The 23,213-nt window shown below is 41.8% G+C and overlaps 1 protein-coding gene across 2 annotated transcripts in view; it reads right to left on the reverse strand.

Moving 5' to 3' along the window:
• LOC126268048 (uncharacterized) overlaps window positions 1-22,899 on the reverse strand; it is a 220,277-nt gene extending 197,378 nt beyond the window's left edge. For both annotated transcript variants that reach the window (XM_049973475.1, XM_049973474.1), the window contains exon 1: window positions 22,824-22,899. The gene's annotated coding sequence lies outside the window, so the exon portion shown is untranslated. The remainder of the gene's footprint in view (window positions 1-22,823) is intronic.
• Window positions 22,900-23,213: the final 314 nt, after the last annotated feature.

Below are 23,213 nucleotides of genomic sequence, written 5' to 3' on the forward strand. Positions count from 1 at the left end.
GAATGCTGCCTCGGGCATGGATGTGTGTGATGTCCTTAGGTAAGTTAGCTTTAAGTAGTTCTAGGGGACTGACGACCTCCGATGTTAAGTCCCATAGTGCTAAGAGCCATTTGTCTAAATTGCTTTTGTTGTTGTTGTCTTCAGTCCTGACACTAGTTTGATGCAGCTCTCCATGCTACTCTATCCTGTGCAAGCGTCTTCATCTCCCAGTACTTACTGCAGCCTACATCCTTCTGAATCTGTTTAGTGTATTCATCTCTTGGTCTCCCTCTACGATTTTTACCCTCCACACTGCCCTCCAATGCTAAATTTGTGATCCCTTGATGCTCGGAACATGTCCTACCAACCGGTTGCTTCTTCTTGTCAAGTTGTGCCACAAACACCTCTTCTCCCCAATTCTATTCCACTTCATTCGTTACGTCATTTACCCATCTAATTTTCAGCATTCTTCTGTAGCACCACATTTCGAAAGCTTCTATTCTCTTCTTGTCCAAACTATTTATTGTCCATGTTACACTTCCATACATGGCTAAACTCCATACAAATACTTTCAGAAACGACTTCCTCACACTTAAACCTATACCGGATGTTAACAAATTTGTCTTCTTCAGAAACGCTTTCCTTGCCATTGCCAGTCTACATTTTATATCCTCTCTACTTCGACCATCATCAGTTATTTTGCACCCCAAAGAACAAAACTCCTTTACTACTTTAAGTGTCTCATTTCCTAGTCTAATTCCCTCAGCATCAACCGACTTAATTCGACTACATTCCATTATCCTCGTTTTGCTTTTGTTGATGTTCATCTTATACCCTCCTTTCAAGACACTGTCCATTCCGTTCAACAGCTCTTCCAAGTCCTTTGCTGCCTCTGACAGAATTACAATGTCATCGGCGAACCTCAACGTTTTTATTTCTTCTCCATGAACTTTAATACCTACTCCGAATTTTTCTTTTGTTTCCTTTACTGCTTGCTCAATATACAGATTGAATAACATCGGGGAGATGCTACAACCCTGTCTCACTCCCTTCAGAACCGCTGCTTCCCTTTCATGCCCCTTAATTCCTATAACTGCCATCTGGTTTGTGTACAAATTGTAAATAGCTTTTCGCTCCCTGTATTTTACCCCTGCCACATTTAGAATTTGAAAGAGAGTATTCCATTCATTATTACTTAAGTGATATCTAAATAGGTGACTTTTTTGTCAGTTCTTATTGTTAGTATTAAGTATATTACTAGCGGCAAAAAATTTCTCCGCTTCTTCCATTGTGACCCACATTAGGTAAAAGGTTGATCACCCCTGGCCTAAAGTGTGCTTGTACTTCATGTTCTGAAATATTGCTGCGCCGCATGTGATCCGTATCAGATAGGACTGACGGAGAACATCGAAAAGTACAAAGAGGGAGAGCCCGTTTTGTGTTATCGTGGAATAGGGGAGAGAATGTCGCGTATATGATACGAGGTATAGGGTGACGATCACTAAACTCTTCCATTGCGGCGAGATCTCTTCACGAAATTTCAAACACCAATTTTTGTGATAAAATAAGAGATCTAACGGTTCACACGGGAAGACTTAGGGGTTGGTTTTTCCCAAGTGCTGTTCGAGAATGGAACGGTAGAGAAACACAGCAGCCTGAAAGTGGTTCGATGAACCCCGCCTGGCTCGCCGACCGGTTCTAGGCGCTAAGGTCTGGAACCGCTCGACCGCTACGGTCGCAGGTTCGAATCCTGCCTCGGGCATGGATGTGTGTCATGTCCTTAGGTTAGTTAGGTTTAAGTAGTTCTAAGTCTAGGGGACTGATGACCTTAGAAGTTAACTCCCATAGTGCTCAGAGCCATTTGAACCATTTTTGAACCCTCTGTTAAGCACTTAATTGGAGAGTAGTCATGTACGACTGGACTTCAAAAAGTAATGGAATATATTTTTTTCTCGGCCATTTTCGGTTGAAAAATGCGGAATCTGCGGTGGATTATTGTGGAATATTCCCGCTTTGGCTCCTATAGCTTTACGGAGTACCGAAAGTTGGCGGCGCTACATGCGGCCTTCAAAATGACGTTCGAACGGAGGTGCGTTCCAAGCAGTCATTGAGCTTCTGTTGGCGGAAAACCAGACCATCGCAAAGATTCACAGGCCTTTGTAGAATGTGTGCAGAGGCCTGGCAGTGAACAAAAGCACGGTGAGTCGTTGGGCGAGGCGCCTGTCGTCATCGCACAAGGTCGCGCAAAACCTGTCCGATCTCCCGCGTACCAGCCTGCCGTACACTCTTGCTGTTTTGGAACGGCCATGTTCGTTGTCACAAAGATGCAAATGAACTTCTCCTTCGATAACTTTGGAAGCTGAAGATGCGAATTAAAATTTTAACGCGGCTGGGTTTCGAACCGAGGTCTTGTTGCTTTCTTCTTAATCTCATTTTGTTCACTTGTGTTCCTTGTATCTGCTCGGGGCGGACGTCGTAAGACAGCCGTTTAAGTTCGTTGATGATGGATTAACTCAGTAGTTTTTATTGCGCTGAGATACCGTGCCGGTATTTTTTTATCGCTGTGTTTAGTCGTTGCGGACATCAAGTTCGGTGGTTGATCCTTCCACTCAGTTTTTTTTTTACAGAGGCCAACCGGCTCTCTGACCGAACACGCTGAGCTACCGTACTGGCTGGTAGCTGAGTAGGCAGACATGCTGATCATTACATCACAACAACATTATGGCCAACAGAGCTACACAAAATACTGAAGTCAAATGTATTTGGGAGGGCATTTCAATTGAGTCGTTCGTGCAGCTTTGTTGATAACAATGCTGTGGTGGTGTAATGGTAAACATGTTTGCCTAACAAGCAAGAAAGCCCCGGTTCGAGTACCGACCGCAGTACACATTTTAATTCACTTCTTCAGCTTCCAACGTTATCGCAGATAAATTATAGACTTAAGTGTCTCAGGGAAAATTTAATTTTTCAACTTCTCCTTTGCCACGACAATACAGGGCCTCACACAAGCCTGCGCACCAGAGAGGAGCTCACGAAACTCTGTTGGACTGTTTGTTACTAGTCACCCAACCTCCAGCCCGAATGCCGCACATTACGACTTCCATCTGTTTGGCTCAAAGAAGGACGGCCCCCGCGAGAAGCAGTACCTGGATGGTGGGGAGGTTGTTGATACAGTAAGATGTTGCCTCTGACGGCGACAAGTAGAGTGGTACTTTGTAGACATACAGGCCTTCCAACAAGAGGGCGTAAGGAAGTCGCACTGAACGAAGATTATGTTGAAAAATGGGGTTTTGTAGCAAAAAGAGTGGGAATAATGTAGTTTATTCGTATCCTGAATAAACTCACCTGCTTTCACAAAAAAAGTGTTGCATTACTTATCTACCTCTTGACATGGATATAGATGAAATCTGAAATCTACACTAGAATGTTGCAGTCGCTGGTAAGCGGCTTGGAAAATAATCGACAAATTGGTTGAACGTAAGTGTAGAACAAACATGTATATTAATCCATTCAGCTGTTAAAAAAAAAGGAATCAGAACAGTGAACGGTAAATTTGGGTAAAATATGCGGAACAGGCCTACCAAACACATCTCCTTAAATAATGAAGAATATGGCATCTACAACAATTTATTCATTTCACTGATTGTTCAGCTACATGGCTGTAGATGATATTGTTTTGGGAAATACAGCAAGCAGCCACTTTTTTGTGTTTTTGTTCAAGCTAATACTCGTTTCTTGCTTTCACGCATCTTCAGTTAGCGCACTACATATTTAAATCTTCGGCAAGTACGTCGTTAAAACATCGACAGAAAACTGAGTGCTGCATCTGCCTTTGTACTCTGCTTGTTGTTACTCAGATTTTCGCATTTGTAGATTTGGCACAAACACTTTTATATTTCTGTCTTACACAAAACCAGCCCAGTATCCACCAGGTCGGCGATTGACCTCTCAGTCAGTTATCCATACAGTTCTGAATTACATTGTATGTAATTTCCGCCTCAGAAATACGTATGACTAAGTACAAGAATATGAAATGGCTCTCAGTAGCATGAAAACATAAGTTGAGTGAATGTACCAACTTACGTATCATTTTTTCCTGCACGCCGAGTCAAGAGAACCAAGTATACTCATAAGGGGCTTTCAGAAAGAAACGAGCCGGAGGCATAATTACAGAAACCAGTACCTGTACGTTAGAAGTATTTATCCTGCCTGTTGAGACACTTGTCCCACTGTGACACAAGGCGGTGTATGGCTGTCTCATAAAATTCCCGGGGCTGCGATGTTAACCAGTTCCGCACGTACAGCTGGACAGCGTCGTCCGAGGTGAATCGTTTGCCTCTCAGAGCCTTTTTAAGGGGACCAAAAATGGCGTAATCTGAGGGAGGGAGATCTGGACTGTATAAAGGGTGACCGAGAACCTTCCATTTGAATTCCTGCAGGAGTTCCGCGACTGTGTTGGCCGTATGAGGCTTTGCATTGTCACAGAGCAGAATGACCCCAAAGGTGAGATTGCCTGGCCATTTTGATTTGATCGCTTGGCGAAGGGTGGTGAAGTTTGCGAGTAACACTGGGCATTCACTGTTGTCCCATGCTGCAGGAAGTGAATAGAAGGAGGCTGTCTCGGTCAAAGAATGATGTCAGCATAACCTTTCCTGCACTCGTGTGGATGCCCTTGGCTTTTTCTTGGTGGTGACCCTGGATGCTTCCACTGGAGACTTTGTCGTTTTGATTCTGGTTCGAAGTGATGACGCCATGAGTCATGTCCAGCCACCACTCGTGCCAGGAACGCATTCCCTTCCTGAGCATACCACTGTAGATGAGCAAGACAGTGGGCCATCCGACATGCTTCCTGGTGTGGTTGAAGATTGTGATGCACCCTTTGGGCACACACTTCGCACATGTGCAGTCGTTCCTCCATGATGGTGTGAACACTTCCGACGCTCAATCCGACCACGGCGGCTGTGGCTTTCACTGTCACTCGACGGCTCTGGGTGATGAGTGCATCCACCAGCTGGACGACGTCATCGGTAATGCAGAGTGGTGCTCCATACCGTGTACCATCAGCTAATGACACCTGTCCTTCCCTGAAGCGCTTGTGCCGCGCCTTGACCCTTGCAAGGGACATACAGTGTTTGTCGTGCACTTGTGACATTCGTCGATGAATGTCCGTTCCTCCTGCTCCTTCCGCTGCCAGAAAACGAACGACACCTCTTTTCTCTTCTTTTGACGCCTCCATGTCACTTTTTGCAGGGCGGTTGGCAGCATTGGACGATTGATGCATGCTGCTGCTGCTGCTAGCTCTGTATAGTCACGTGACGTGCACGCATGCCCTCTAGCGACGGGCTGCGTACTTCCACGCTCTGGTCGGAACCACACCACGCCACGATGTTACCCTCCTGTCACCGGTTTGCGCGTTCCAGACTCAGGCTTGTTTCGTTTTGAACGCCCCCTATAATATCGGTTACCATTGCTGCAAAATTTATGTTCGTTTTAAGGAAAAGAAAATAAAGCTGCCATATTCACACCCTTTTGTAAGCAATAAGTAGCAGTATAATATGACATTAGTCATAGTTTACTGTCTGAAAGGTGTGCAATTATCAGTATGTAAAATTTACCTTCAGTTTCTGATGTTTTAACAGATTGTTCATAGCACATCTAAGACTTCAAGGCTACTGCATGTTTATTTCTACGAAATTACAATTGCTTACGCGGAGGTATTTTTATCTGGTCACAAATTTATTAACTGTTGCAAAATATTCTGATTTTAGCAACAGGCTTCTATGTTTTCATATATTCGCATTTACTCAGTTGTCGAATGACTTGAGCGTCTGTTCTAATTTCTCTTGTGTTATGATAAAGCTCTCTTTTAGGGCGACTAATTACAAACAAAATACTGTTGTTTAGGCGTTTTAACGGTTGGCTATTGCGTCTGTTTTTCTGGCTCTCCTTAAGCGTAAAATCTTTCAATAATTTCTGCATTGGTATGCAGACTGCATGGTGTAAGGCATTCTGTCACACTGCCAGGAGCTCAGTATTGGATTCCATTCGAGAACACCTGTGTGCTTTCGAAAGCGCCATACTTTCTGCAAGCTTATTCTTAGTATCTCCACGCCAAATCTACAATAAAAGCTGTATGACTGCCTCTTTGTACAATTCGAATGCCAGTACCCTATATTTGCACAACAGAGTCTCATTAGAACACTGTTTTCTTTCCTGCAATTATTCCTCGGCATCGCCGCTACATTATCGTACGGGGCATACGATCTATTACGATTCCCTTCAATTCTCTAGAATCCGACCACTCGTTTTCGTTATACTTCTGAAGAAGCTGTGAATTGTAAAGAACTATACTGTTGATGACTATGAATTCTTTTTACTTTTAGCGGAATATAATAATAATTTCCGTGACAACTTAAAGTTTTTAATAATAATTTCCGTAACAGTACTTGAAACCAAACACCAGTCTTCCGAAACGTTGTACGGTACACAGTTCTAACTCGCCACAAATAACACTTCCCCAATAAATAAATAAAAAAACAGGCTCTGTGTTCAGGAACACTCTATTGATCGCTTTGCGCATTGTCGTATGAAACTATCTGATGACTTCCATAACTCCCACGAAGTAACAAGGCACAGTCGTTTGACATTCCGTACCTGTTTTCTTTCTGGGTACGCCTGATGATTATGGGCCGGGTTCTTGTTAAACAAACAATTCCAAACATTCACCTAAAGTAATTTAAAGGAAATGAGAAATCTCAAGAAAATATCGTTTGGCACGATTCTGAATCCACCTCTTACCGATGTCAACGAGACTTCTCGCAAAATTTCTACGTAGTTCCGAAATCTCTGAACAACAAAGGCAGATAACAGTATACTTGATCAAGAAATCGGATTTAAGGTAAGTCATCAGGTGGCAGCGATATCTGACCTACTCTGTGATAATATCCAGTACTCTGAATACACGAAGGTCGGAGTTTGTTGCTCAAAAAGAATTAAGGAAAGTATGAGCTGTGCGCTTATCGAAAGAACCATTTTGGAATTCACGAGTTGTGAAATCACGGAATACCTTCCTCTAGAAAATCAGATTGGATTTCTAAGTCTGCTTCCCCCTTTTAATGAGGAAACATTGCGATATCCAGCTCGGGATACGACTTTGCTCGGCAACACTGGCGCCTCATACGAGAACATTATGTTGTTGGAGTGCTTCCAGTGTCGTTATATCAATCCGTTGAAATATGAAGTAGTGTAGATTGTCGGCTACAAGTAACGAGCCGAGAGAAATTAAGTTTCGGTGTTGCATGGAAACTAACTCGTTATACAACACAAAAAAGAGGCAAATTTCTACAGCCCACAGTGCGACGTTCTGCAGCAGTTACCACTATTACGAAGAAACAATCGAAGACACTGGGGCCCGCAGATACTTCGTGGACCAGTAGATACTACGTTTCCGAATGGGGCTTTAATGGACTTTCGTACGCTACTTATTTTACTAAAGAAAGAGACGTTAACACCGACTGAAAGTTAATAATGTCTTCACCGCAAAAACAACTCAAATCTGGGAGCCAATGTAAATGTTTCACACAAGAATTAACTCGGAAACTTCGGCCACTACCGCCCTTGGTTATCATCGTAAGCAGAGAAAATAACCAAAGACTTAGAAAATTAAGCTACACCCACGAAAATCAGCTAATGGTTTCAGTAAGAAGCTCCCATCACGTGCCACATTGCATCTTATTAGGCGTAGTACTGTTTATCGTGTGATTTATTAACTAGGGCGAGGGATATAGTTTAGTTTGAAATCTACTGTTTTAGTAAGGGGTTTATTATTGCACGATTCACTGCTAGTGTAGCACGATTACTGTCAGATAAACGTAAATAAAAAATAAAATTTGTCACTGACACATGATACAGCTTCTGAGCAAACCAAGCACATGGCTACACGAATTGCACTTTACATCGATATCACATACACTCCTGAAAATGGAAAAAAGAACACATTGACACCGGTGTGTCAGACCCACCATACTTGCTCCGGACACTGCGAGACGGCTGTACGAGCAATGATCACACGCCCGGCACAGCGGACACACCAGGAACCGCGGTGTTAGCCGTCGAATGGCGCTAGCTGCGCAGCATTTGTGCACCGCCGCCGTCAGTGTCAGCCAGTTTGCCGTGGCATACGGAGCTCCATCGCAGTCCTTAGCACTGGTAGCATGCCGCGACAGCGTGGACGTGAACCGTATGTGCAGATGACGGACTTTGAGCGAGGGTGTATAGTGGGCATGCGGGAGGCCGGGTGGACGTACCGCCGAATTGCTCAACACGTGGGGCGTGAGGTCTCCACAGTACATCGATGTTGTCGCCAGCGGTCGGCGGAAGGTGCACGTGCCCGTCGACCTGGGACCGGAGCGCAGCGACGCACGGATGCACGCCGAGACTGTAGGATCCTACGCAGTGCCGTAGGGGACCGCACCGCCACTTCCCAGCAAATTAGGGACACTGTTGCTCCTGGGGTATCAGCGAGGACCATTCGCAACCGTCTCCATGAAGCTCGGCTACGGTCCCGCACACCGTTAGGCCGTCTTCCGCTCACGCCCCAACATCGTGCAGCCCGCCTCCAGTGGTGTCGCGACAGGCGTGAATGGAGGGACGAATGGAGACGTGTCGTCTTCAGCGATGAGAGTCGCTTCTGCCTTGGTGCCAATGATGGTCGTATGCGTGTTTGGCGCCGTGCAGGTGAGCGCCACAATCAGGACTGCATACGACCGAGGCACACAGGGCCAACACCCGGCATCATGGTGTGGGGAGCGATCTCCTACACTGGCCGTACACCTCTGGTGATCGTCGAGGGGACACTGAATAGTGCACGGTTCATCCAAACCGTCATCGAACCCATCGTTCTACCATTCCTAGACCGGCAAGGGAACTTGCTGTTCCAACAGGACAATGCACGTCCGCATGTATCCCGTGCCACACAACGTGCTCTAGAAGGTGTAAGTCAACTACCCTGGCCAGCAAGATCTCCGGATCTGTCCCCCATTGAGCATGTTTGGGACTGGATGAAGCGTCGTCTCACGCGGTCTGCACGTCCAGCACGAACGCTGGTCCAACTGAGGCGCCAGGTGGAAATGGCATGGCAAGCCGTTCCACAGGACTACATCCAGCATCTCTACGATCGTCTCCATGGGAGAATAGCAGCCCGCATTGCTGCGAAAGGTGGATGTACACTGTACTAGTGCCGACATTGTGCATTCTCTGTTGCCTGTGTCTATGTGCCTGTGGTTCTGTCAGTGTGATCATGTGATGTATCTGACCCCAGGAATGTGTCAATAAAGTTTCCACTTCCTGGGACAATGAATTCACGGTGTTCGTATTTCAATTTCCAGGAGTGTATAATGCAAATAACACGCAGTCAATGGACCACAGAACTTCTGGACAGACCTGTGCTGATTCTTTGGCAATAATTGTGTAGTTTCTTAACAACATTCATTGTTTCATGGAATTCCTGGCGTTGCTTTGTGCATTGTTGTTGTTGTGGTCTTTAGTCCTGAGACTGGTTTGATCCCATGCTACTCTAGCCTGTGCAAGCTTCTTCCTCTCCCAGTACTTACTGCAACCTTCTGAATCTGCTTAGTGTATTCATCTCTTGGTCTCCCTCTACGATTTTTACCCTCCAATGCTAAATTTGTGATCACTTGATGCCTCAGAATATATCCTACCAGTCGGTTCCTCCTTCTTGTCAAGTTGTGCCACAAGCTTCTCTTCTCCCCAATTCTATTCAATACTTCCTCATTAGTTATGTGATCTACCCATCTAATCTTCAGCATTCTTCTGTAGCACCACATTTCGAAAGCTTCTATTCGCTTCTTGTCTAATTTATTTATCGTCCATGTTTGACTTCCATACATGGCTACACTCCATATAAATACTTTCAGAAACGACTTCCTGACACTTAAAACAATTCTCGATGTTAACAAATTTCTCTTTTTCAGAAACGCTTTTCTTGCCATTGCCAGTCTACATTTTATATCCTCTCTACTTCAACCATCATCAGTTATTTTTCTCCCCAAATAGCAAAACTGCTTTACTGCTTTAAGTGTCTCATTTCCTAATCTAATTCCCTCAGCATCACCAGACTACATTCCATTATCATCGTTTTGCTTATCCTCCTTTCAAGACACTGTCCATTCCATTCAACTACTCTTCCAAGTCCTTTGCTGTCTCTGACAGAATTACAATGTCATCGGCGAACCTCAAAGTTTTATATTTCTTCTCCATGGATTTTAATACCTACTCCGAACTTTTCTTTTGTTTCCTTTACTGCTTGCTCAATATACAGATTGAATAACATCGGGGAGAAGCTACAACCCTGTCGCACTCCCTTCCCAACCGCTGCTTCCCTTTCATGCCCCTTAATTCTTATAACTGCCATCTGGTTTGTGTACAAATTGTAAATAGCCTTTCGCTCCCTGTATTTTTCCCCTGCCACCTTTAGAATTTGAAAGAGAGTATTCCAGTCAACATTGTCAAAAGCTTTCTCTAAGTCTACAAATGCTAGAAACGTAGGTTTGCCTTTCCTTAATCCTTCTTCTAAGATAAGTCGTAAGGCCAGTATTGCCCCACGTGTTCTAATATTTCTACGGAATCCAAACTGATCTTCCCCGAGGTCGGCTTCTACTAGTTTTTCCATTCGTCTGTAAAGAATTCGCGTTAGTATTTTGCAGCTGTGGCTTATTAAACTGATTGTTCGGTAATTTTCACAACTGTCAACACCTGCTTTCTTTGGGATTGGAATTATTATATTCTTCTTGAAGTCTGAGGGTATTTCGCCTGTCTCATACATCTTGCTCACTAGATGGTAGAGTTTTGTCAGGACTGGCTCTCCCAAGGCCGTCAGTAGTTCTAATGGAATGTTGTCTACTCCCGGTGCCTTGTTTCGACTCAGGTGCAAATATGTATTAAATTAGGTATTACAGGATCTAAAGAGCTTCTACACGATTTAGACCACTAACTAGTGCGATAATTACTGACCTCAACAATTTATTTACTTCTCTTATTACGGAACCTATTTTGCTCTTGGTCAGGTGTTATCTCGGCTGATTTCGTACGAATGAATATTTCATAGCATAATTGTTCCAATACAGAATGGGTGATCAGCCGTTTGTACCCAGGCAGATTTTGCAAAGCAATATGAGGAAAAAGTGCGAGACGCACAGACGTTTAGCTAATATATTATCATACAGTCACAAGAGATTAACGAGGATATTTAAATATTCAAAATAGGATACAACATGAAGCTTGACCAGTTGGCCATGAAGTAAAAGCGCGTGGCAGCAATTCCTTTCAGCGAGCGGAAGTATACTAGACAGGCAGCAACGTTAACGGAGGTAAACCAAGGACAAGTTCGTGTTAAGCAAAAGGAGAAAACCTTAGAAATCACATTTCAGGTTCCAGTTATCAATCAGTTTGACTTGTTACTTGAAGTAGGCGAAGAGTCTTAACCAGTTTTTGAGCAAATTAGATTGGAGCAGACTCAGAGGAACACCTTCAAGGCAAAGATGGCTGTAAAGTCGAATAGGAAGAAAGTAGTCCTCAATATTGGCATCAGTAACGGGAGGGATGCAGGCTGGGTGTAGAATGCCAGATCACAGCATTGTGAAAACTAGTGCCAAGCTTAACCAGGTGACAAAGAACATAAGTGCTCTGTGCATAGATCTTGACGAAGAGGATCGGGTGCTTATAGTAAGAGGGGCAGAAAACACTAACAATGTATAGTATTAAAGGTGACCTGGAGGAAATAGGCTCAGCAACAGGACAGACTCATATGGGGCTTATGGAGGTTTCGCAGCGATATGATCAGCCCAGGGTTAACACAGCTGTCACTCACGTAAACAAATAGCTTAGTGAGTTGCTTTTGACTCGAACAATCGAATATCTGTGCTGTGCCTGTTGCTGCAATTGGGAAGTGGAGATACACTAATCACGGTTTGCATTGGGACACAGAAGCATCATGCAGAAATTGTAACGGAGTCACAACCGTACAAGACTGAATTCTTGTGATTATTGGAATTAGAGAGGCAAATTTTTTAGGTCAGAATCAAGTTGTAGACAGATATTCATGAAAGAAATTAGAAAAGAACAGGACCATAGTGTATGTAAAACTTTCCAGAAAAGTACAACGTTAGGAGGCTGAAAAACAAGACTGACTTTCTTATATGTCTAAAAGATGCGAAAATTCTGAAGTTACAGATGTTTGCACTTCTCACAACACCAAGTAACCACAGGGATTGAGAAGCTAAATATTTGGGATTACAGACTAGCATCAGTTTCGTGTAGCGTTAACATGGGAAAAAGAGAAGTTGCAACACATATAAGAGTCACACTTAGTCAGAAATATTGGGACAAACAGATTTTGTGTAGATCAGAGCCCTTCTGAGTCGTTAGTGCCGAACAATTCTCTGGTAAATGTAACAGGCTACAGATCCCCTCTAGGAAACTTCCAGCTATTTATGAGAAATTTAGCTGGGTTATTGAGCTACCTGTTAGATAAGAAGAAGCAGTAAGAAGTTTGGCAGATTTTAGCGTAGATTCCTTAAAAGATAGAGCAGGAACAATGAACCATAACCATTATTTGGGTGTCTCAATCTAATTTCAGTCGTTAATTTTCCAACTCTTGTGCTGCAAGATAACAAGACCCTGACTGATAACATGTTTATAGTCGGAGCACAGGGTGGAAACAATTAATGTGTATCACATTGTTACTGGACTGACTGATCATGATGCACAATTAACGGAAATGAACACTATAGCACCTTACAGCCCCCTGAGGTAAGTTCGTACAAAGCAGTAAGGCTTACGGGATGCATTATTTTAAATGTGACTTAAAAGATTTGGTATGGGATGAAGTATATATAGAAAGAGATGCTAATGTCAAATACAGTTTATTCCATAGTGATTGCGTGTCAATATTTGAAAGTAGATTATCCAGAAGCTCCATTAAGAAACAAAGAAAAAAAACAAGTAAGCTATAACTCACTAAGGCAATTAAAATGTCGTATTAGAGGAAGAAAAGAAGGAAATTTGTGCAAAGCTCAGCAAGCCAAGTTCCTGTTCTAAAGAAAGTTATTTAAATCTCCAAAAATATGTACATGCTGAGAGAGATAAATAATGCTTATAATAAAACTATATGGGATATTATCTGTTGGGAGACAGGGCAGGCAGCCAGTGTAGAGGATATCATAACAATTAAACTAAATGACAATGTTTTGCCTGATATTCACAAATTACAAGTACATTTGACAATCGCTTTCTGAATGTAGCACTGAAAATAGGATTAAATGTTCGACGGAAGCAGCGGGAGAATATATTAAAAATGTCATTACACAAAACTTTAATCAACTAGAAGTAGCACAAACATCTTGAACTGAAATTAACATAATAAAAAAAATAAAAATCTAAAAGTTCTAGAAAACAGAAGCTCATGAGCTGTTAATGGAATTTCAAATATAATTCTGAAAAGTTGTTACAATGTAGTAAGTAATGTCCTCAGTGATATATGTAATGCATCATTGGCACAGAGAATTTTTCCAGGCAAATTAAGATATACATTTGTGAGTCTCACGGGAAGCTTGCAAGGGATAGGTCCCTGCAGTCGCGCTATTCATCTGTGTCCTCGGTGGCTCAGATGGATAGAGCGTCTGCCACGTAAGCAGGAGATCCCGGGTTCGAATTCCGGTCGGGGCACACATTTTCAGCTGCTCACATCGAGATATATCAACAACACCTGCCGGCAGCTGAGGGTTTCAGTTAGTCATCATTTATTCCAGGGAAAAGCTGCACGGTCATCAACAGTATTCTGTTCTTTCGAGAACAGTTACTGTCTTCATATAGTTGCTAAATCGTTTTATAAGAAAGGTGGCAATCAGGCTTGAGCAATAATTATCCAGTGTCCTTAGAGACATCTTTTTTCGAAAATATACGAAAAGTTAATGTGCCCAAGAGTACTCTCACAAACAATTTACTTTGTATGTCATAGTTAGAATTTCAGAAGGGTTGCTTGCCTACTAATGCTATTTATATGTTCATCTAGTAGATATTACAAGCCTTAAATGATACAATAACGCCAGCTGATATTTTCTGTGATATTTCCTAGACATTTAATTGTGTAGATCTTGTTACACTGTTAGTACAACTTAAGTTTTATTGAACTGATGGCTTTACACAGAGCTGCTTCGAATCATGTTTAAAAGACAGGATGCAAACAAGCCTTAAATGATAAAATATCGCCAGCTGGTTTTTCTGTGATATTTCCTAGACATTTAATTGTGTAGATCTTGTTACACTATTAGCACAACTTAAGTTTTATTGAACTAATGGCTTTACACACAGCTGCTTCGAATCATGCTTAAAAGACAGAATGCAAAACCTTCTGTTGAGCAATTCACAAAACATTGGAAAGGTAGAAAATTTTAGTGACTGGGGAGAAATTACAAAGCAAATCCCATAGAGCTTAATTCTCCGTATACTCCTATTCCTTATATAAGTGAATGATTTTCCACCTAACATTCAACAAGTAGAATTGGGACTTTTTGCACAGTATATTAGTGTTGTAACAAAACCCATTAGCGAGGAAGCAACAGAAGAAATTATTAACGATATTTCTCAAAGTATTATTAAGTTCCTCTTTGAAAATGGACTCTCCCTTCATGTTGAGAAAACGCTCTATATTCAATTCTGTACAACCAATTTTCATACCAGCAACTGATGTAGCACTTGAACAGGAGTCAGTAAATAGAGTAGAATCCTCCAAATATTTGGATGTGCATACTGATGAAAACTTGAACTGGAAGAAACATTACTTAGCTTCTAAAACAACCAAGTTCAGCTGCATTTGCTCTGCATGTAATTGATAGTCTTGGAAACAAATGAATCTGCCTCCTGACATACTTTATATATTTCCACTCAATAATGTCTTATGTGATAAATTTTTGGGGTAACGTATCATTAGAAAGTGAGCAGTAAGAATAATGTATGATGTTCTACGACAGATGTCTTCAAGAAGTTAGACATTTTAACTACCCCATCACAGTACATATATTCGCTAATGAAATTCGTCATAACTAATACACCCCAACTACAAAAAAAAACGGCTTTGTCCACACCTACAATAACAGAGGAAAATGACGTTCACTGCCCATTATTAAAGTTGTTGGTTACTCAGAAAGGGGTTCAATATGCAGCAACCATAATTTTTGGTTCTTTGCCAAGTAACATAAAATATCTGAGAGATAACAAAGCGGGTATTAAATCTAGCATGAAATTATTTCTTCTGACCAATTCCTTCTGTTCAATGGACGAATTTTTATTTAAAATCTTCTAGCTTGTAGACTAAAAACTAGTTTTCAAGTGCTAGAACAGAACTGATATATAGTGTGTTCCTTAATGTTGACACTAACTATGCATACAAATTCTATAAACTGTTTAGTCCAGAAAATCACATACCTCTTCTGGCCAAACTGAAATAAAATTTTAAGGAAACTCTAAGTACAAACTGCCAATCATTTACAACGAATTATGTTTGAGAACAAAAGGTCTCAAAATAAAATGATGTGTAGCATTACAGGGATAGGAAGCAGGCTACCAGTCCAGATACAGTACCACAAGCGAAAGACGGCTGTGTAACAATGTTACACAATGTTGCCTAAGCGTACGTCGTTAATGGCACGTATGGTTTTTTTTTAAAAATAAGCGCAACAAATGTACTGCTCTATACCTTGTTAATGAGGGAGATAACTCACTGGTGATGCTTTATACTTGTATTTTGGAGGAGCAGCTTTCGTAACACCTATATGGTTATCCTGATTTGATTTTCGCATGGTTTCCGTAATCGGGTATTGTTTCCTTAATAAGGTCTGAACTTGTGCTCCATTTTCATAACCATGACGTAGACGAGATATCTGTCCTAACAAAAAATGTATATTTGAAACTGAGGGCTTTATAAAATTGAAAACAATGAAGTGGGTAAACCTCAGGGGAGAAAGCTAATATCAAATGAAACATGATGCAAGAAAAAGTATACCAAAAATTAAATAGTTCACAGTTGATGAGAGTCAACAGGTAGAACAATGGAGGAAAGAGGAGTATTAAAATTTCTTTGTAAAGAAAAGTCCTCGATGGTGAGGTTTATGATATAGTTTCCATTTTATTTAACCAGAGAGTAAAGTTGTAACATTACATGAGCACTGGTGTATGTGATACAGTTACTGTGAATTCTGCTTGCAGTAAGTGTGAAGAATTAAAGGTATTAGAACAGTCTATAAAGAAAATTTGATTAAGTAAGTTGCGACCATAACTTTTGTGCTACTTATTTATTGTTCAGGCTCTCTTGTCACGCCCTGTCATGATAAATATGTTAAGCTATGAATGGTTGTGTAAGATACGTGTGTAACATTTGATTTTTTAATCATCTCATTTTCTGTTACGCTCAGCTAGGGTGGACGGGAGCGGATATGTGGTATGACTTTTACACGCTATGTTTTCTTCGCCAGTTTCTTTGCCAATGTTTTCCTCTGTACCTCGCGTGTCAAATACTAATCCCCATTCACAAACTCAATACCAGATCGGATAGGTCCAGCATCTTTCAGATTGGTTATATAATGATAATACAGAGATTTAGGAACAAAATTTTAAATTGTAAGACTTTTCTAAGTGCAGGAGTAGCCTCTGAACACAATTTATTGGTTACAAACTGCAGATTAAAATAAAGAAAGAGCAAAACGGTAGCAATATGAGGAGACGGGACCTGCATAAGTTGAAAGAATCGGAGGCTGTTACGAGGGCTTCAGAGGGAGCATTATACAACGATCGAATACAAAAGAAGAAAGGCATACCGTAGAAGACGATAGGGTAGCTTTAAAAGATGAATTAGTGAAAGCAGCAGAGTATCAAATAGGTAAAAAGACAAGGCCTAGTATAAACCCTTGGATAACAACTGATGAATGGAGAAAATTTAAAAATGCAGTAAATGAAACAGGCTAAAGGGAATACAAAAGTTTAAAAAATAGATGGACAGAAAGTGGAAAATTGCTAAGCAGGAATGTCTAGAGGACAAATTTAAGGATGTAGGAGCATATTTCGCTGGGACAAAGATTGATACCGCTTACAGGAAAGTTAGAGAGGCCTTTGGGGAAAAGAGAAGCAGCTGTATAAGTATCTGGAGCTTATATGGTAAACCAGTCCTAAACAAAGAAGGGAAAGATGAAAGGTGGAATAAGCATATAGTGGATCTATACAAGGGAGATGAACTTGAAAGCAATATTACAGAAAGGGAAATGGACGTAGATGAGATGGGAGATATGATACTGCTAGAAGAATTTGCAAAGCTGTGAAAAGTCTCAGTCGGAATAAGGTCCCGGGAGTAGATAACATTCCGTTAGAAATACTGACAGCCTCGAGAGAGCCAGCCGTGATAAAAATCTACCTTGTTGAGCAAGATGTATGAGACAGGCGAAATACCCTCAGACTTCAAGAAGAATATGATAATTCCGATTTGAAAGAATGCAGTTTCTGACAGTTGTGAAAATTACCGAACTATAAATTTAATATGTCATGGTTCCAAAATACTAACACGAATTTCTTACAGAAGAATAGAAAAACCGGTAGAAGCCGACCTCGGGTAAGTTTGGATTCCGGAGAAATGTTGCAACACGCAAGGTAACACTGACCCCACGACTTCTCTTAGAAGATAGATTAAGGAAAGGCAAATCTACATTTATAGAATTTGTAGACTTAGAGGAAGCTTAGGAGAATATTGACTGAAATATTCTCTTTCAGACTCTAAACGTGGCAGGTATAAAATACAGGGAGCGACGGGCTATTTACAATTTGTACAGAAACAAGATGGCAGTTATAAAGAGTCAAGGGGCATGAAAGAAAAGCAGTGGTTGAGAAAGGAGTGAGACGGGGTTGTAGCCTATTCCCGATGTTATTCAATGTGTATATTGTGCAAGCAGTAAAGGATACAAAAGAAAAATTTGGAGTAGGAATTAAAGTACAGAGATAAGGAATAAAATGTTTGAGGTTTGCTGATGACATTATAATCCTATCAGAGAAAGCAAAAGTTTGGAAGAGAAGTAGAACGAAATAGACAATGTCTTGGTAGGAGGATATAAGATGAACATCAACAAAAACAAAGTGAGGGTTGGATTAGGAAATGAGAAACTTAAAATAGTAGTTGAGTTTTGCTATTTGGGCAGCAAAATAAGTGATGATCGTTGAAATAGAAAGGATACAAGATGTAAACTTGCAATGGCAAGAAAAGCGTTTCTGAAGAAGAGAAATTTGATAACATGTAATATAGATTTAAATGTCAGGAAGTCTTGTCTGAAACTATTTGTGTGGGGTGTAGCCATCCATGTATGGAAGTGAAACATGGACGATTAACACTTTAGACAACAAGAGAATGGAAGCTTTTGAAGTGTGGTGTTAAAGAAAGCGCTGAAGTTTAGATGGGTGGATCCGTAATTAATGAGGAGGAAATGAAAACAATTGGAGAAAAGAGAAATTTGTGGCAGAATCTAAATAGAGGAAAGGGATCGGTAGGTAGGAGACATTCTAAGACATCAATGGATCAGCAATTTAGTACTGGAGGGAAGCGTGGAGGGTAAAACTCGTAAAAGGAGACCATGAGATGAATACAGTAAGCAAATTCAGAAAGATGTATGTTGCAGCAGTTACTCGGAGACGAAGGGACTTGCACAGGATAGAGCAGCATGGAAAGATGCATCAAACCAGTCTTCGGACTGAAGACCACAACAATAACAATAACATGCATTATTACTATTAGTATCAGTATTATTGCTGTAATTATTACCTTTATGTAGTGCTCAAATACTATGCATATTTTAATTTTGACTGACTACAGATGCATAATTAGATTTATAAATAAAGCAAAATAAAATTAATTGATACACGAACAGATCTCAGTTTTCCCATGGTCTACGTTTCACAAATGCCTAAAGGAATAACTCGCGAGTGCAAATGTATCAGATCAGGAAATAAAGAAGAAGGAGCAGAAAACAGTTTTTCTCATATTCGCACCTCTGATCTATCCCATAAAACAGAAATCGTATGTTAGGCGTGCAAGTACCAAATCTGCCACACAAACACGTATGTGTGTCTGCAGAATAGTACACACCATTTCTTAGCACAAGCCAATGTAAGATGGCTATATCCTCGGACACCTCAGATACGCCTCCATTTTTGTTAATGTGAGGATTGTTAAAGCGAATATTTAAATTCGCTGTTGCACTCAGTGGCCCTTTAGGTGTAGCTGATTAATTGTAAAAATACCTTAGGGAAAAGGATTTCTCCAGAAGAGTACTTCGCTCCTGTCCCGTCCCCACAAAAGGTGCACGTTTTGTTGCTCTCAGTCAGTGGGGGCGGTTTATGTAAGCGCGGCTTGCAATGCAGGTAGCCGCGTCCCACGTTGGACGCCGGTAGCAGCTAAAGGAGCGCCGGCGAATGAAGTCTGAGCGCGTGCAAAAAATACTGATGAAATTAACTTTTGGGATAGAATGTCAAGGGAGTGAGAGAAACATGAATATTACAAGTAAAATAATGGAACAAATTTTGTTCGACGACGTGCTGGACATGGCTAATCAATGTTGTGCAATCGTTACTAGTTTAGTAGTATATTAACGGTAGATGCAGAGAAACATCTGCTACTCAAAACGAATGATTGTGGTTTCATGTAATCATTTTCTCACAAATCATCAAGAAGAAAGGAGCGACTCGTTCAAGCAGTTCTCCCCACTATATTGCAACTAAAACAGAACACACTATTCGCACACTCTAGAGAACACGTCTTTAAGCGCAGAAGACAGATCACGACATTATTTGAATATACGATCATGGAATTCACAGATTAAGAATAAATATCGCATGTCGCAGATTCTTTCACTAGCACTTCCTTTTGTAGTCGGTCTGAATTATATAAAAAGTAGAATTGTTGCTCACGTGAACAGTAAAATTTACTTTTGACAGACATAAACGTTAATTGTGCAGCTGTGTTACTCTACGAAAACGTGATAGTTACACCTTGTCGGTGAAACTCAAAATAGACCCAACAAGGAAACACTACAAATTCGACCTGATATTTTAAGGATTCGCTCCGCCCCTCTGCAACTGCCTAAAGCCCGTGCGGCTACTATTGTACAATATAGTGAGTAAGAGGTTCATGTACGTAATGATTCTGAAATGGAGTAGGCGGAGGGGGATTGTAATGGTAAAGAAATACCTTCTGCCAAATGCCATAAGGAGGGTTCCGGAGAATAGATGTAAGTAACGCCGAACCCTTCGATAGTCAGTAGAAACAGGGAGATAAAGTAACTGAATGGTCAGTGTATCCTCGTACCATACAAAGTTTCCCGGTTCCGCTGGCGGTGCTGTAAATGATTCCGAACTTGATCTCATGACGCCAACTAAGAAGCTACTTGAAGGAGCCGCAGAGGCTCCGATTCTAAACCTATCAGTAACTGACGAAACAAATGTCAGACCACATATCTCGCCATTCCGAGAACGAACGAGCCTTTGGCAGGGAATGAAAACACTGCACAATATTGTTCACTAGAAATCAAACGGCGTACCTTCCCACATATGTGACTGGCTCGAGGAGTAGAATCCAATACGTTATATGGGACAGCAAGTGTTCCGTGGAATCGAATATAACATCATTAGTTCTTCAAAGAAGCACACTAGGACTTCAGGTGTTCTTAATATCCACACATATTTTAAAAACAGGTGTATGTTTGCGAGTATGTGTGTGTTTCTGTATGTTCTACATCTCTTCCTAAGCGACTGGACCGATTTCAAACAAACTAGGTACAGATAGAGCTTACTGTCAGGCAACAACCGCTGTACGGGTGACAATCACCTATATATCCAAGGGTTGAGGGTAGCGTGAATTACAGAATTATTCACTTAGTGCTTCAGAATGAGAGCATCTAGCGACTTGCAACAACTTTACACATAATTTCAAACACCTGCGAATTTTTTTCTCGCTGACAAGCTCTGCAAATTGATAAAAAAAGTTTATCGCTTACTACTTTTCCGTTGTTCATGCAGTAAAAGTACCGTATGAAGTATGACGTTATAATTTATTACTTCTTTACTACCAGCTGTATTCGCGACACGTTTTGCAGGCAGTATGGACGTACAGCACTGAATCTAACTGAAAAATTGTATCACTGTACGGCACACAGATCAGGAGGTATGACGTCATAAACATTCAGCCCAAGGCCAAACGCTGTGTGAGACAGGAGTGGACGTACGATACACTTCGGCAGTGCCGAGTTTTTCTGATTGTTAGTACGTAAACTATGTGGCAGATGGTGTCAGCATCACCATAAATCTGTGAACGGACGTTGCTGCCGTGTACAACTGTAGAAAGACTTGGAACAAGATTTCCACTTAAATGTGGGTAAACCTATTCTACTAAACAGCTAAAACGGTCATCTGGCCACCTATTGTAGTTGCAGGTTGCCTATATAACAGCTTCATACTGAGTTACTGACAGAATTTAAAAATTTAAAATGCAGTCATAATCTGATCACGACAGTTGTACTCTTATATAAGGGTTTAAAACAATAAGCCAAGTATTAAAATTAGAAACGGTGTATATGTCTTGCAGCATAACTCTTGGCACGCAACTTACCCCTACTATATTCACCTATTTTTTAGAGGATTAGAGCAGTTACCCACATTCAGCTTACTTTACACATAATCTGAATCCTTTCCGAAACGTTCTCTAGCTGAGAAAACCCACAAAATAGTGAAAGGAAAAAAAGTTTATCGATTGTACATTTTCGCTGTTCATGCAGTAAGACTTCAGTGTAGGACAATGATGTTTTAGTTTACTACTTCTTTGTTATTGTTTGTATTCGTCACACATTCTGCAGACAGTATCTACATATATCACTGACTGTACCTGCAAAATTATATCATTTTAGGGCACATATTCAGGAGATATGTCGTCGCCGGCCGCGGTGATCTCGCGGTTCTAGGCGCGCAGTCCGGAACCGTGCGACTGCTGCGGTCGCAGGTTCGAGTCCTGCCTCCGGCATGGATGTGTGTGATGTCCTTAGGTTAGTTAGGCTTAAGTAGTTCTATGTTCTAGGGGACTTCTGACCACAGATGTTGAGTCCCATAGTGCTCAGAGCCATTTGAACCAATGGTGCTGGGGACGCGTCCAGAGACATGCAGACAGATATTAATCCCTCGTTTAATATGCAAGGGGGATAGAAAAGAAAATGTATAATATGGTGTGTCTACCCTCCGCCATCCAGTGGAGGAGTACATACTTAGATGTAGATGGAGCATGACGAGTTTGTCAACACTCCGTGCCATTGACCTGTGAGAGGCGTTAAATGTGACTGACATACGTGCCTAAACAGGAGCTGCACCTGACGTATAAAACGTGGCAACTGCCACAACGGTTCGATCCGGCTAGTGCTTTCGGTAGTTCGGAAACACAATCACCGCGAAACACAACGCCACGCGCCTTGCATGGAAAACAAGCTGCTGTGGTCTCTGTTACGTAACCAAATCGGCACCGCAGGTCTGCCCGGGACCCCGATGATCAAAGTACGTCCGCCCGCTAGTTTTCGACACCAGCTGGTTGTAATTCCGGCCCAATTCTAGTATGAAATTATAGTTCTCGTCCCTTTACGTCACACGACGACTTTCTCATCAGTCTAGGCATTCTATGTATGATGTAATTAACTGACATTTTCGTGAAAAGAGGAAAAACTGCGAAACGCGCGACTGGTGCGTGCAGCGTACCGTACCTGCGCTTTGCTGGCGGACGTCCGGCAGCTGTGGAGGGCGGCCGCACTGTGCCGGCTGCACCCCTGGCTGCCTCGCTCCTGCACCGGGCGGCCGCTTACGTAACGCAGCCAGCGACCCACCGAGAAGCCCGCGGCACTCGGCGCCTGGTCATCGGCCCAGCGCGGGACGGCTCAAGGACGCGCCACTGCGGAAACCCAGGTGCGCAAAGCAACTGCATCCTCTGCTACACGTCACCATTTGTGGTAAAAATGTGTCGCGTGGACCTCGGCATGTGCATGTTGCGCTTTAGGAAAAGTTCTCTTAAGCATCTGGACAAACGATCCTAAGAAAAATCCCAAAAACCGCTTGTCTTGCGCAGAGTCAGTAAACCAATGGAAATCATCTATCAG

The sequence above is a fragment of the Schistocerca gregaria genome, chromosome 4, assembly GCF_023897955.1.
Source record: "Schistocerca gregaria isolate iqSchGreg1 chromosome 4, iqSchGreg1.2, whole genome shotgun sequence".
In the NCBI taxonomy this organism is placed as follows: domain Eukaryota; kingdom Metazoa; phylum Arthropoda; class Insecta; order Orthoptera; family Acrididae; genus Schistocerca; species Schistocerca gregaria.